At 44.3% G+C, this 13,711-nt stretch overlaps 2 pseudogenes across 2 annotated transcripts; both read left to right on the forward strand.

Annotated features, from left to right (window-relative positions):
- Window positions 1–4,452: 4,452 nt before the first annotated feature.
- On the forward strand, window positions 4,453–5,880 carry LOC309621594 (E3 ubiquitin-protein ligase makorin-1 pseudogene; annotated as a pseudogene). Its single transcript has one exon. The product of its transcript is annotated as an E3 ubiquitin-protein ligase makorin-1 pseudogene (transcript).
- Window positions 5,881–11,138: 5,258 nt separating this feature from the next.
- On the forward strand, window positions 11,139–12,566 carry LOC309621622 (E3 ubiquitin-protein ligase makorin-1 pseudogene; annotated as a pseudogene). The gene has a single exon. The product of its transcript is annotated as an E3 ubiquitin-protein ligase makorin-1 pseudogene (transcript).
- Window positions 12,567–13,711: the final 1,145 nt, after the last annotated feature.

The raw sequence follows: 13,711 nt of genomic DNA on the forward strand, positions 1-13,711 counted from the left end.
GAGCCTGTGCGTCTGGAGCCTGTGCTCTGCGACAAGAGAGGCCGCGATAGTGAGAGGCCCGCGCACCGCGATGAAGAGTGGCCCCCACTCACCACAACTAGAGAAAGCCCTCGCACAGAAACGAAGACCCAACACAGCCAAAAATAAATATAAAAATAAATAAATAAATTAATTAATTAATTAAAAAAAAAAAAGATATAGCGGAATAAAATAAATGCAGAGTTGGAAGTTGACTCCCAAGGGCTGATAGACTTGGTATGTGTGTGTGTGTAACAAGCTTCTCATCCCTGCATAGATGCAGTGTCTGTAGCCTTAGTGGAAAAACTCAAGTTTACTGGTTTCAGCCTCGTGTGGCAAATAGATCTTAAAGGACAAAGCAGTATATTGGCAGCTGTTAATAGAGCAGGGCTAGCTCTGTCTATATAAATAGGGAAATGGGCTTAGCCATAGAGGTTCAACTATCTGGTTATCTCATGTATTAATACAAACTGGGTCTCAGTTACACAGTTGTATTTAATGTTTTATGATCTCCTAGACTTTCTAGTCCAGGCACTTTTTGACAAACCTTTGTCCTCATTTGAGGGGTTTTGTTGTCGGGTTCTTGGGTCCGTTTGTGTGGGTATTTGCCTCATTCCATCCCTGAGCTTTGCAGCTAGACAGGTGTGATTCAAAACTATGTTCTAAGGTGTTTCCTGTAGTGGAGTAATTGGTTTGCAGTAGTAAGTCATGTTTTTCCACTAAAAGGGGACGGAGGGGTGGTAATCCACGAGATACGCTAAAGTTAAATTGTTAGAAGAATTCCTTGATCAGAAAATATAAATTTGCGTTTTGTTGCTCTATTTCCTGAAAGTAACTTGGAGATGCCCCTGATTTGTCCATCTACTGCTTTGATTCCTTGGATACCACTCATACTTTCACGTTAAGCAAAAACAAGTAATTCTTGCAGGGGTCACTGTCTTTTTCAGCAGCCCTTTTGTAAGACGCACTTTTCCCATATAAAACAATTTTTAACCGCCCCCCCACCCAAAAAAAGAAGTAATGAGACATAAACTTAAAGGGCTTTTTCCTGGCACATTCCATTCTAGTTTACAACCTAGAACACCACTTCCATTAAGGTTCTGTTGCATTAGTAACCAGATTTGGTAAAGGAGAAATGCTGCCGCCTTGTGGCCGTTTCCCGCAAGAGCGGCTTTACACCCACAGCTAATGGTCATTAACATTCAGAAGGACTCGGGGCCGTAAAGGACACCTGCCCTCAAAAATTGTGCTGAGGTAAGGAATGGACAAAACAATTCAAAACAGGCCAATTTTTCAAGAAGATAGTATGAAGAGTGAAGTTTTACTCCCTCTCTTTAAAAAAAAAAGGAAAATGAATAAAAGCTCAACCTCAGGAAGTATTAGACTCATGCAATCTAATCTACAAAAAGGTTTCAACGCACACCAGTCGACTGACCATCAGCAAAAAGTCTACAAACAATAAATGCTGAAGGGGCTTTAGAGAACTGTGTACCCTCTACCTGTTGGTGAGACGTAAAGTCGTAACAGCCAACAATGAGAACAGAAAGGAGCTGTATTCAAAAGTAAAAATTGAGGTACCATTTAATCCAGCAGACACACCACTGGGCCTCTCACCTGAGAAGACCAGAATCGAGAAGATATAGGCTGCAAAAGCTGCACAGCAGCCTTATTCACAATAGCCAAGATAGTGAAGCAACCAAAATGTTCTTCAACAGGTGAATGGATAAAGAAGAAGTGGTCCATGTACACAATGGAATATTAGCCATGGAAAACAATGAAACACTGCTCTTTGAGGCACCACAGGTGAACCTGGGGATAATCACCAAACATGATGTAAGTCGGAAAGCAAAAGACCTATGTCCTATGATATCACTTACAGGGGTTAGCTAATAACTGACACAAATGAACATATTTCCACAGAGAAAGACGCTCACAGAATTAGAAAACAAACTATGCTCATGTAAAAGGAAAGGTGGGGGGAATGGATAAATTAAGATTAGTGTTACTATACGTATACAAATACATATTATATACATTTATCAAAAAGACCGACCATATAGCAAGGGAGGTCTACAGAACACTCTGTAATATTTTACATGGGAAGAGGATCTGTACAAGGATAGACATATATAATGTACAAATGAACCAGATTCTGTACACCTAGGACAAACAATATTCTAAAATTTACCCCGATTAAAAAAAGTAAAAAAAAAACCAAGAAGAAGTAATGAGACATAAACGTATGGGGGTTTCTCCTGGCACATTCCATTCTAATTTAAAACCTAGGAACATGACTTCCTGGAAGGCTCTGCTGCTGCCTTGGTACCCAGATTTGGGAACGGAGAAATGATGCCTCCTTGTGGCCATTTCCCACAACAGCAGCTTTAAACACATTGCTAAAGGTCACTAAATATTCACCAAACTTGCATTTATTTAAATGACACCTGCCCTCCAAAAGTTCCTGGGGTCGAAAATCGACCAAAATTTCAAAAGAGGGCAACCTTTCAAGATGACAATTTCAAGAGGTATATTGTACTCACATTTTTTTTAACAGAAAACAAAAAGGCGAGGAAAAATGATGAATTTTAGGAATTTTTAAAGACATGCAAACCCAAATTACAAAAACCGACCAGCTCACAGCAGTCAGAATGGCCATTAGCAAAAATGCTGCAAACAATAAATGCTGAAGTGATTGTGGAGAGATGCTTACCCTCTCTTCTATGGGGGACGTGGTAAGAGCCACTAATGAAAACACAATGGAGGTGCTTTGAACATTGAGCTACAGGTCAATCATTCACACCCAGTGCTGGGCGTAACCCCTGAGAAATGAGAATCAAAAAGTCACAGGCTGGCAATCCTGCACTCCAGCAATATTTACCATAGCCAACACTTGGAAGCAACGAAAATATCCATCAATACAGGAATGCACCAAGAAGAAGTGGTCTATGTACACAATGGAATATTACTCCAATAAAAACTATAAATTAAATTTAAAAAACAAACAAAAGTAAGGAGACATCCGCTTTTGTGGGTTTATCCGGGCACATTCCACTCTAATTTATAACCGAGGAACACCACTGGCCGGGAGGGCTGTTTCCCTAGTTACCAGAGTGGGGAACGTAGAAAGGCTGCCGTCCTCTGGCCATTACCTGCAAAAGCAGCTTTAAAACCTGTGCTAATGCTCACTTCATATGAACAAGTACGGCAGGGCTGTAAATGAAACCTGCCCTCAAAATGTTTAGAGGGAGGTAAATGGCCAAAGCATTTCAAAATGTGACACATACTTTAAGAAAACACTTTGAAGAACTAAGCTGTAATCACAGATTGAAAAATAAAAGCACGTGCCTTAAAGCTCAATTTCAACGGATTATGAGACACATGCAAATTCAACCACAAAGAGGTATTATCTCAAACCAGTCAGAATAACCATCAGCAAGAAAACTATAAACAATAAATGCTGAAGGTGTTGTGGAGAAATGCATACGCTCAACTTTAAGAGGGACGTAACTTGGAAAGAGCCACTAATGAGAACTGAATGGAGGTGCCTTTAAAAGGGAAATATTGAGCTACCATATGATCCAGCAGGCCCCTTCCTGGACCTATAACCTCTGAAGACAGAACTGGAAAGACACAGGCAGGCAAAACTGCACTGCACAGTATTACAATAGCCAAGATATGGAAGTAACCAAAAAGTCCACCAACAGATGGGGGGACAAAGAAGAACTGCTACATGTAGAGATGGAATCTTAGCTAGCGAAAAAATGAAACAATGCCATTTGCAGCACCATAGATGAGTCTAGAAGGAATCACGCAACTTGTAGTAAGTGAGAAAGCGAAAGACACATATCCTATCGTATCACTTGTAGGTGTTACCAAAAAATTGATACCAATGAAGATATTTCCACAGAGAAAGGCAATCACAGATTCATTAAACAAACTGATGGTTCACTAAATGGAAAGGTGTGAGGATTGGATACATTACGATATTGGGGTTAACAGAGATATACAAACACATGTGAAATACAGAATCACCAAAGACCTACAGAATACCAAGAGAAGACTACTCAACATTGTGTCATAACCTACATGGGAAAAGGATACGAAGAAGAAGAGATATATGTATATGTGTGAAAGAACCACATCTTGCACACCTAGAGCAAACAAAATCTTGTAATCAAATTTGCTGTGATAAAAAATAAAAATTTACTTAAAAATACGAACAAGAAGTAATGAGAAGGGGGTGCTCGGGCTCCGGCCCGCAGTTCGAGCGGCGAGAGCACTCAGAGACACGACGCGGGCCAGAGGGGAGTGAGCGGGCGCCTCAGTGTCCTCCCCCTTCCCACCCTTCGCCTCGCCGCCTTCTCCCCCCTCAGCCGGACCGGAATTATGTGATCCCGGAAGTTCCGGCGCCACTGCTGTGTGGGATAAACAGTAATGGCGGAGGCTGCAGCTCCGGGAACAACAGCCAAAACATCAAGAGCAGGAGCGGCAGGGGCGGCGGTGGCAGCGGCCTCCCCCACCCCTATCCCCACAGTCACCTCCCCGTCCCTGCAGGCACGGGATTTGGCAGCGACGGCAGCGGCGGCGGCTGGATCAAACAGGTCACCTGCAGGTATTTCATGCATGGGGTTTGTAAGGAAGGAGATAACTGTCGATACTCACGTGACCTCTCTGAGAGTCCATATGGTGTAGTGTACAAGTATTTTCAGCGAGAGTACTGTATTTACGGAGACCGCTGCAAATATGAACACAGCAAGCCATTGCAACTGCTACAGCTCTAACTGCAAAGTCACCCCTTGCTGCTTCCTCAAGTCTCTCATCAGTAGTTGGACAGATTGTTGAAATGCATATGGGCGAAGCTGAGTCAAGAAATTCAAACTTTTCAACTGTAGGAGCGGGTTCAGAAGACTGGGTGAACGCCATTGAGTTTGTTCCTGGGCAGCCCTACTGTGGCCGTACTGCCCCTTCCTCCACTGAAGCACCCCTGCAGGGCTCAGTGACCAAGGAAGAATCAGAGAAGGAGCAAATTGCAGTGGAAACAAAGAAGCAGATCTGCCCCTATGCTGCAGTGGGAGAGTGCCGATATGGGGAGAACTGTGTGTATCTCCATGGAAACGCGTGTGATATGTGTGGGCTGCAGGTCTTCCATCCAGTGGATGCTGCCCAAAGATCACAACACATCAAATCTTGCATCGAGGCCCATGAGAAGGACATGGAGCTCTCGTTTGCTGTGCAGCACAGCAAGGACATGGTGTGTGGGATCTGCATGGAGGTGGTCTATGAGAAAGCCAACCCCCGCGAGCACCGCTTCGGAATCCTCTCCAACTGCAACCACACCTACTGTCTCAAGTGTATTCGCAAGTGGAGGAGTGCTAAGCAATTTGAGAGCAAGATCATAAAGTACTGCCCAGAATGCCGGATCACATCTAACATTGTCATTCCAAGTGAGTACTGGGTGGAGGAGAAAGAAGAGAAGCAGAAACTCATTCAGAAATACAAGGAGGCAATGAGCAACAAGGTGTGCAGGTATTTTGACGAAGGACGTGGGAGCTGCCCATTTGGAGGGAACTGCGTTTACAAGCATGTGTACCCTGATGCCATAGAGAGGAGCCACAGAGACAGAAAGTGGGAACATCAAGCACATACCGGGCCCAACGAAGGAACCACTTCTGGGAGCTCATTGAGGAGAGAGAGAACGGCAACCCCTTTGACAACGACGAAGAAGAGGTTGTCACCTTTAAGCTGGGCGAGATGTTGCTTGTGCTTTTGGCTGCAGGTGGGGACGACGACCTGACAGACTCTGAAGACGAGTGGGACTTGTTTCACGATGAGCTGGAAGATTTTTATGACTTGGATCTATAGCAGCTTTGCTGGGCGTGTGAACTGGTCTGCTGAGCCTCAGACGGCAGCCCTCCCCGCTGGTGGCAGCAGTGCCCGTGGTTCTCTTCTAGGCAGGCCTCTCAACTCCAGGTGCTGTCGTGATAATTTTTACCCAGGGCCTGTCTTCTCAATCCCTCACCTTTCCCCGAGGAGTATGTTGTTTTCTCTGTTTAAATAAGTTACAAAGGTGAATCTTAAAGTTAGTTTTCTTGTAACATGAATTTAACGGTCAGACAGAGTGTAGGTTTGCTGCGTCATCTGTTTTCAGCCAGATTTACACAGTTCAAGGGTAGCATTTCTGGATTTCCAGTACTCATTTTTGAGGACCCCAGGTTCAAAAGTAACAGCATTGGCCCTGCTTTTGGGTCCAAGATTTGGGGTGATAGGTGAAGGATCTGAACTGTGGCATGTAGCCTTCTGCTATAGACTTAGGCGGATGCTTGAGGTTTCTGGTGAATTCTGCACATCTGTGTTTTTATATCTGTTCCCTGCCCTGGAATCCCCACCCTGTGCACTCGTTCTGTGGTTTTCGTCTCTTGTTTAATTGCACACAAGTACTACTGCTGGGTAACCAGAACCAGGTGCGACTGTGTTGAGATTTTTACTGTGTTTAGCCTGATAGGAAAATGGTGAAAGAACACATATAAAGATATAGCGGAATAGGGGCTTCCCTGGTGGCGCAGTGGTTGAGAATCTGCCTGCCAATGCAGGGGACACGGGTTCGAGCCCTGGTCTGGGAAGATCCCACATGCCGCGGAGCAACTGGGCCCGTGAGCCACAACTACTGAGCCTGTGCGTCTGGAGCCTGTGCTCTGCGACAAGAGAGGCCGCGATAGTGAGAGGCCCGCGCACCGCGATGAAGAGTGGCCCCCACTCGCCACAACTAGAGAAAGCCCTCGCACAGAAACGAAGACCCAACACAGCCAAAAATAAATATAAAAATAAATAAATAAATTAATTAATTAATTAAAAAAAAAAAAAAGATATAGCGGAATAAAATAAATGCAGAGTTGGAAGTTGACTCCCAAGGGCTGATAGACTTGGTATGTGTGTGTGTGTAACAAGCTTCTCATCCCTGCATAGATGCAGTGTCTGTAGCCTTAGTGGAAAAACTCAAGCTTACTGGTTTCAGCCTCGTGTGGCAAATAGATCTTAAAGGACAAAGCAGTATATTGGCAGCTGTTAATAGAGCAGGGCTAGCTCTGTCTATATAAATAGGGAAATGGGCTTAGCCATAGAGGTTCAACTATCTGGTTATCTCATGTATTAATACAAACTGGGTCTCAGTTACACAGTTGTATTTAATGTTTTATGATCTCCTAGACTTTCTAGTCCAGGCACTTTTTGACAAACCTTTGTCCTCATTTGAGGGGTTTTGTTGTCGGGTTCTTGGGTCCGTTTGTGTGGGTATTTGCCTCATTCCATCCCTGAGCTTTGCAGCTAGACAGGTGTGATTCAAAACTATGTTCTAAGGTGTTTCCTGTAGTGGAGTAATTGGTTTGCAGTAGTAAGTCATGTTTTTCCACTAAAAGGGGACGGAGGGGTGGTAATCCACGAGATACGCTAAAGTTAAATTGTTAGAAGAATTCCTTGATCAGAAAATATAAATTTGCGTTTTGTTGCTCTATTTCCTGAAAGTAACTTGGAGATGCCCCTGATTTGTCCATCTACTGCTTTGATTCCTTGGATACCACTCATACTTTCACGTTAAGCAAAAACAAGTAATTCTTGCAGGGGTCACTGTCTTTTTCAGCAGCCCTTTTGTAAGACGCACTTTTCCCATATAAAACAATTTTTAACCGCCCCCCCACCCAAAAAAAGAAGTAATGAGACATAAACTTAAAGGGCTTTTTCCTGGCACATTCCATTCTAGTTTACAACCTAGAACACCACTTCCATTAAGGCTCTGTTGCATTAGTAACCAGATTTGGTAAAGGAGAAATGCTGCCGCCTTGTGGCCGTTTCCCGCAAGAGCGGCTTTACACCCACAGCTAATGGTCATTAACATTCAGAAGGACTCGGGGCCGTAAAGGACACCTGCCCTCAAAAATTGTGCTGAGGTAAGGAATGGACAAAACAATTCAAAACAGGCCAATTTTTCAAGAAGATAGTATGAAGAGTGAAGTTTTACTCCCTCTCTTTAAAAAAAAAAGGAAAATGAATAAAAGCTCAACCTCAGGAAGTATTAGACTCATGCAATCTAATCTACAAAAAGGTTTCAACGCACACCAGTCGACTGACCATCAGCAAAAAGTCTACAAACAATAAATGCTGAAGGGGCTTTAGAGAACTGTGTACCCTCTACCTGTTGGTGAGACGTAAAGTCGTAACAGCCAACAATGAGAACAGAAAGGAGCTGTATTCAAAAGTAAAAATTGAGGTACCATTTAATCCAGCAGGCACACCACTGGGCCTCTCACCTGAGAAGACCAGAATCGAGAAGATATAGGCTGCAAAAGCTGCACAGCAGCCTTATTCACAATAGCCAAGATAGTGAAGCAACCAAAATGTTCTTCAACAGGTGAATGGATAAAGAAGAAGTGGTCCATGTACACAATGGAATATTAGCCATGGAAAACAATGAAACACTGCTCTTTGAGGCACCACAGGTGAACCTGGGGATAATCACCAAACATGATGTAAGTCGGAAAGCAAAAGACCTATGTCCTATGATATCACTTACAGGGGTTAGCTAATAACTGACACAAATGAACATATTTCCACAGAGAAAGACGCTCACAGAATTAGAAAACAAACTATGCTCATGTAAAAGGAAAGGTGGGGGGAATGGATAAATTAAGATTAGTGTTACTATACGTATACAAATACATATTATATACATTTATCAAAAAGACCGACCATATAGCAAGGGAGGTCTACAGAACACTCTGTAATATTTTACATGGGAAGAGGATCTGTACAAGGATAGACATATATAATGTACAAATGAACCAGATTCTGTACACCTAGGACAAACAATATTCTAAAATTTACCCCGATTAAAAAAAGTAAAAAAAAAACCAAGAAGAAGTAATGAGACATAAACGTATGGGGGTTTCTCCTGGCACATTCCATTCTAATTTAAAACCTAGGAACATGACTTCCTGGAAGGCTCTGCTGCTGCCTTGGTACCCAGATTTGGGAACGGAGAAATGATGCCTCCTTGTGGCCATTTCCCACAACAGCAGCTTTAAACACATTGCTAAAGGTCACTAAATATTCACCAAACTTGCATTTATTTAAATGACACCTGCCCTCCAAAAGTTCCTGGGGTCGAAAATCGACCAAAATTTCAAAAGAGGGCAACCTTTCAAGATGACAATTTCAAGAGGTATATTGTACTCACATTTTTTTTAACAGAAAACAAAAAGGCGAGGAAAAATGATGAATTTTAGGAATTTTTAAAGACATGCAAACCCAAATTACAAAAACCGACCAGCTCACAGCAGTCAGAATGGCCATTAGCAAAAATGCTGCAAACAATAAATGCTGAAGTGATTGTGGAGAGATGCTTACCCTCTCTTCTATGGGGGACGTGGTAAGAGCCACTAATGAAAACACAATGGAGGTGCTTTGAACATTGAGCTACAGGTCAATCATTCACACCCAGTGCTGGGCGTAACCCCTGAGAAATGAGAATCAAAAAGTCACAGGCTGGCAATCCTGCACTCCAGCAATATTTACCATAGCCAACACTTGGAAGCAACGAAAATATCCATCAATACAGGAATGCACCAAGAAGAAGTGGTCTATGTACACAATGGAATATTACTCCAATAAAAACTATAAATTAAATTTAAAAAACAAACAAAAGTAAGGAGACATCCGCTTTTGTGGGTTTATCCGGGCACATTCCACTCTAATTTATAACCGAGGAACACCACTGGCCGGGAGGGCTGTTTCCCTAGTTACCAGAGTGGGGAACGTAGAAAGGCTGCCGTCCTCTGGCCATTACCTGCAAAAGCAGCTTTAAAACCTGTGCTAATGCTCACTTCATATGAACAAGTACGGCAGGGCTGTAAATGAAACCTGCCCTCAAAATGTTTAGAGGGAGGTAAATGGCCAAAGCATTTCAAAATGTGACACATACTTTAAGAAAACACTTTGAAGAACTAAGCTGTAATCACAGATTGAAAAATAAAAGCACGTGCCTTAAAGCTCAATTTCAACGGATTATGAGACACATGCAAATTCAACCACAAAGAGGTATTATCTCAAACCAGTCAGAATAACCATCAGCAAGAAAACTATAAACAATAAATGCTGAAGGTGTTGTGGAGAAATGCATACGCTCAACTTTAAGAGGGACGTAACTTGGAAAGAGCCACTAATGAGAACTGAATGGAGGTGCCTTTAAAAGGGAAATATTGAGCTACCATATGATCCAGCAGGCCCCTTCCTGGACCTATAACCTCTGAAGACAGAACTGGAAAGACACAGGCAGGCAAAACTGCACTGCACAGTATTACAATAGCCAAGATATGGAAGTAACCAAAAAGTCCACCAACAGATGGGGGGACAAAGAAGAACTGCTACATGTAGAGATGGAATCTTAGCTAGCGAAAAAATGAAACAATGCCATTTGCAGCACCATAGATGAGTCTAGAAGGAATCACGCAACTTGTAGTAAGTGAGAAAGCGAAAGACACATATCCTATCGTATCACTTGTAGGTGTTACCAAAAAATTGATACCAATGAAGATATTTCCACAGAGAAAGGCAATCACAGATTCATTAAACAAACTGATGGTTCACTAAATGGAAAGGTGTGAGGATTGGATACATTACGATATTGGGGTTAACAGAGATATACAAACACATGTGAAATACAGAATCACCAAAGACCTACAGAATACCAAGAGAAGACTACTCAACATTGTGTCATAACCTACATGGGAAAAGGATACGAAGAAGAAGAGATATATGTATATGTGTGAAAGAACCACATCTTGCACACCTAGAGCAAACAAAATCTTGTAATCAAATTTGCTGTGATAAAAAATAAAAATTTACTTAAAAATACGAACAAGAAGTAATGAGAAGGGGGTGCTCGGGCTCCGGCCCGCAGTTCGAGCGGCGAGAGCACTCAGAGACACGACGCGGGCCAGAGGGGAGTGAGCGGGCGCCTCAGTGTCCTCCCCCTTCCCACCCTTCGCCTCGCCGCCTTCTCCCCCCTCAGCCGGACCGGAATTATGTGATCCCGGAAGTTCCGGCGCCACTGCTGTGTGGGATAAACAGTAATGGCGGAGGCTGCAGCTCCGGGAACAACAGCCAAAACTTCAAGAGCAGGAGCGGCAGGGGCGGCGGTGGCAGCGGCCTCCCCCACCCCTATCCCCACAGTCACCTCCCCGTCCCTGCAGGCACGGGATTTGGCAGCGACGGCAGCGGCGGCGGCTGGATCAAACAGGTCACCTGCAGGTATTTCATGCATGGGGTTTGTAAGGAAGGAGATAACTGTCGATACTCACGTGACCTCTCTGAGAGTCCATATGGTGTAGTGTACAAGTATTTTCAGCGAGAGTACTGTATTTACGGAGACCGCTGCAAATATGAACACAGCAAGCCATTGCAACTGCTACAGCTCTAACTGCAAAGTCACCCCTTGCTGCTTCCTCAAGTCTCTCATCAGTAGTTGGACAGATTGTTGAAATGCATATGGGCGAAGCTGAGTCAAGAAATTCAAACTTTTCAACTGTAGGAGCGGGTTCAGAAGACTGGGTGAACGCCATTGAGTTTGTTCCTGGGCAGCCCTACTGTGGCCGTACTGCCCCTTCCTCCACTGAAGCACCCCTGCAGGGCTCAGTGACCAAGGAAGAATCAGAGAAGGAGCAAATTGCAGTGGAAACAAAGAAGCAGATCTGCCCCTATGCTGCAGTGGGAGAGTGCCGATATGGGGAGAACTGTGTGTATCTCCATGGAAACGCGTGTGATATGTGTGGGCTGCAGGTCTTCCATCCAGTGGATGCTGCCCAAAGATCACAACACATCAAATCTTGCATCGAGGCCCATGAGAAGGACATGGAGCTCTCGTTTGCTGTGCAGCACCGCAAGGACATGGTGTGTGGGATCTGCATGGAGGTGGTCTATGAGAAAGCCAACCCCCGCGAGCACCGCTTCGGAATCCTCTCCAACTGCAACCACACCTACTGTCTCAAGTGTATTCGCAAGTGGAGGAGTGCTAAGCAATTTGAGAGCAAGATCATAAAGTACTGCCCAGAATGCCGGATCACATCTAACATTGTCATTCCAAGTGAGTACTGGGTGGAGGAGAAAGAAGAGAAGCAGAAACTCATTCAGAAATACAAGGAGGCAATGAGCAACAAGGTGTGCAGGTATTTTGACGAAGGACGTGGGAGCTGCCCATTTGGAGGGAACTGCGTTTACAAGCATGTGTACCCTGATGCCATAGAGAGGAGCCACAGAGACAGAAAGTGGGAACATCAAGCACATACCGGGCCCAACGAAGGAACCACTTCTGGGAGCTCATTGAGGAGAGAGAGAACGGCAACCCCTTTGACAACGACGAAGAAGAGGTTGTCACCTTTAAGCTGGGCGAGATGTTGCTTGTGCTTTTGGCTGCAGGTGGGGACGACGACCTGACAGACTCTGAAGACGAGTGGGACTTGTTTCACGATGAGCTGGAAGATTTTTATGACTTGGATCTATAGCAGCTTTGCTGGGCGTGTGAACTGGTCTGCTGAGCCTCAGACGGCAGCCCTCCCCGCTGGTGGCAGCAGTGCCCGTGGTTCTCTTCTAGGCAGGCCTCTCAACTCCAGGTGCTGTCGTGATAATTTTTACCCAGGGCCTGTCTTCTCAATCCCTCACCTTTCCCCGAGGAGTATGTTGTTTTCTCTGTTTAAATAAGTTACAAAGGTGAATCTTAAAGTTAGTTTTCTTGTAACATGAATTTAACGGTCAGACAGAGTGTAGGTTTGCTGCGTCATCTGTTTTCAGCCAGATTTACACAGTTCAAGGGTAGCATTTCTGGATTTCCAGTACTCATTTTTGAGGACCCCAGGTTCAAAAGTAACAGCATTGGCCCTGCTTTTGGGTCCAAGATTTGGGGTGATAGGTGAAGGATCTGAACTGTGGCATGTAGCCTTCTGCTATAGACTTAGGCGGATGCTTGAGGTTTCTGGTGAATTCTGCACATCTGTGTTTTTATATCTGTTCCCTGCCCTGGAATCCCCACCCTGTGCACTCGTTCTGTGGTTTTCGTCTCTTGTTTAATTGCACACAAGTACTACTGCTGGGTAACCAGAACCAGGTGCGACTGTGTTGAGATTTTTACTGTGTTTAGCCTGATAGGAAAATGGTGAAAGAACACATATAAAGATATAGCGGAATAGGGGCTTCCCTGGTGGCGCAGTGGTTGAGAATCTGCCTGCCAATGCAGGGGACACGGGTTCGAGCCCTGGTCTGGGAAGATCCCACATGCCGCGGAGCAACTGGGCCCGTGAGCCACAACTACTGAGCCTGTGCGTCTGGAGCCTGTGCTCTGCGACAAGAGAGGCCGCGATAGTGAGAGGCCCGCGCACCGCGATGAAGAGTGGCCCCCACTCGCCACAACTAGAGAAAGCCCTCGCACAGAAACGAAGACCCAACACAGCCAAAAATAAATATAAAAATAAATAAATAAATAAATAAATTAATTAAAAAAAAAAAAAGATATAGCGGAATAAAATAAATGCAGAGTTGGAAGTTGACTCCCAAGGGCTGATAGACTTGGTATGTGTGTGTGTGTAACAAGCTTCTCATCCCTGCATAGATGCAGTGTCTGTAGCCTTAGTGGAAAAACTCAAGTTTACTGGTT

The sequence above is a fragment of the Balaenoptera borealis genome, assembly GCF_965194805.1.
Source record: "Balaenoptera borealis genome assembly, contig: HAP1_SCAFFOLD_754, whole genome shotgun sequence".
In the NCBI taxonomy this organism is placed as follows: domain Eukaryota; kingdom Metazoa; phylum Chordata; class Mammalia; order Artiodactyla; family Balaenopteridae; genus Balaenoptera; species Balaenoptera borealis.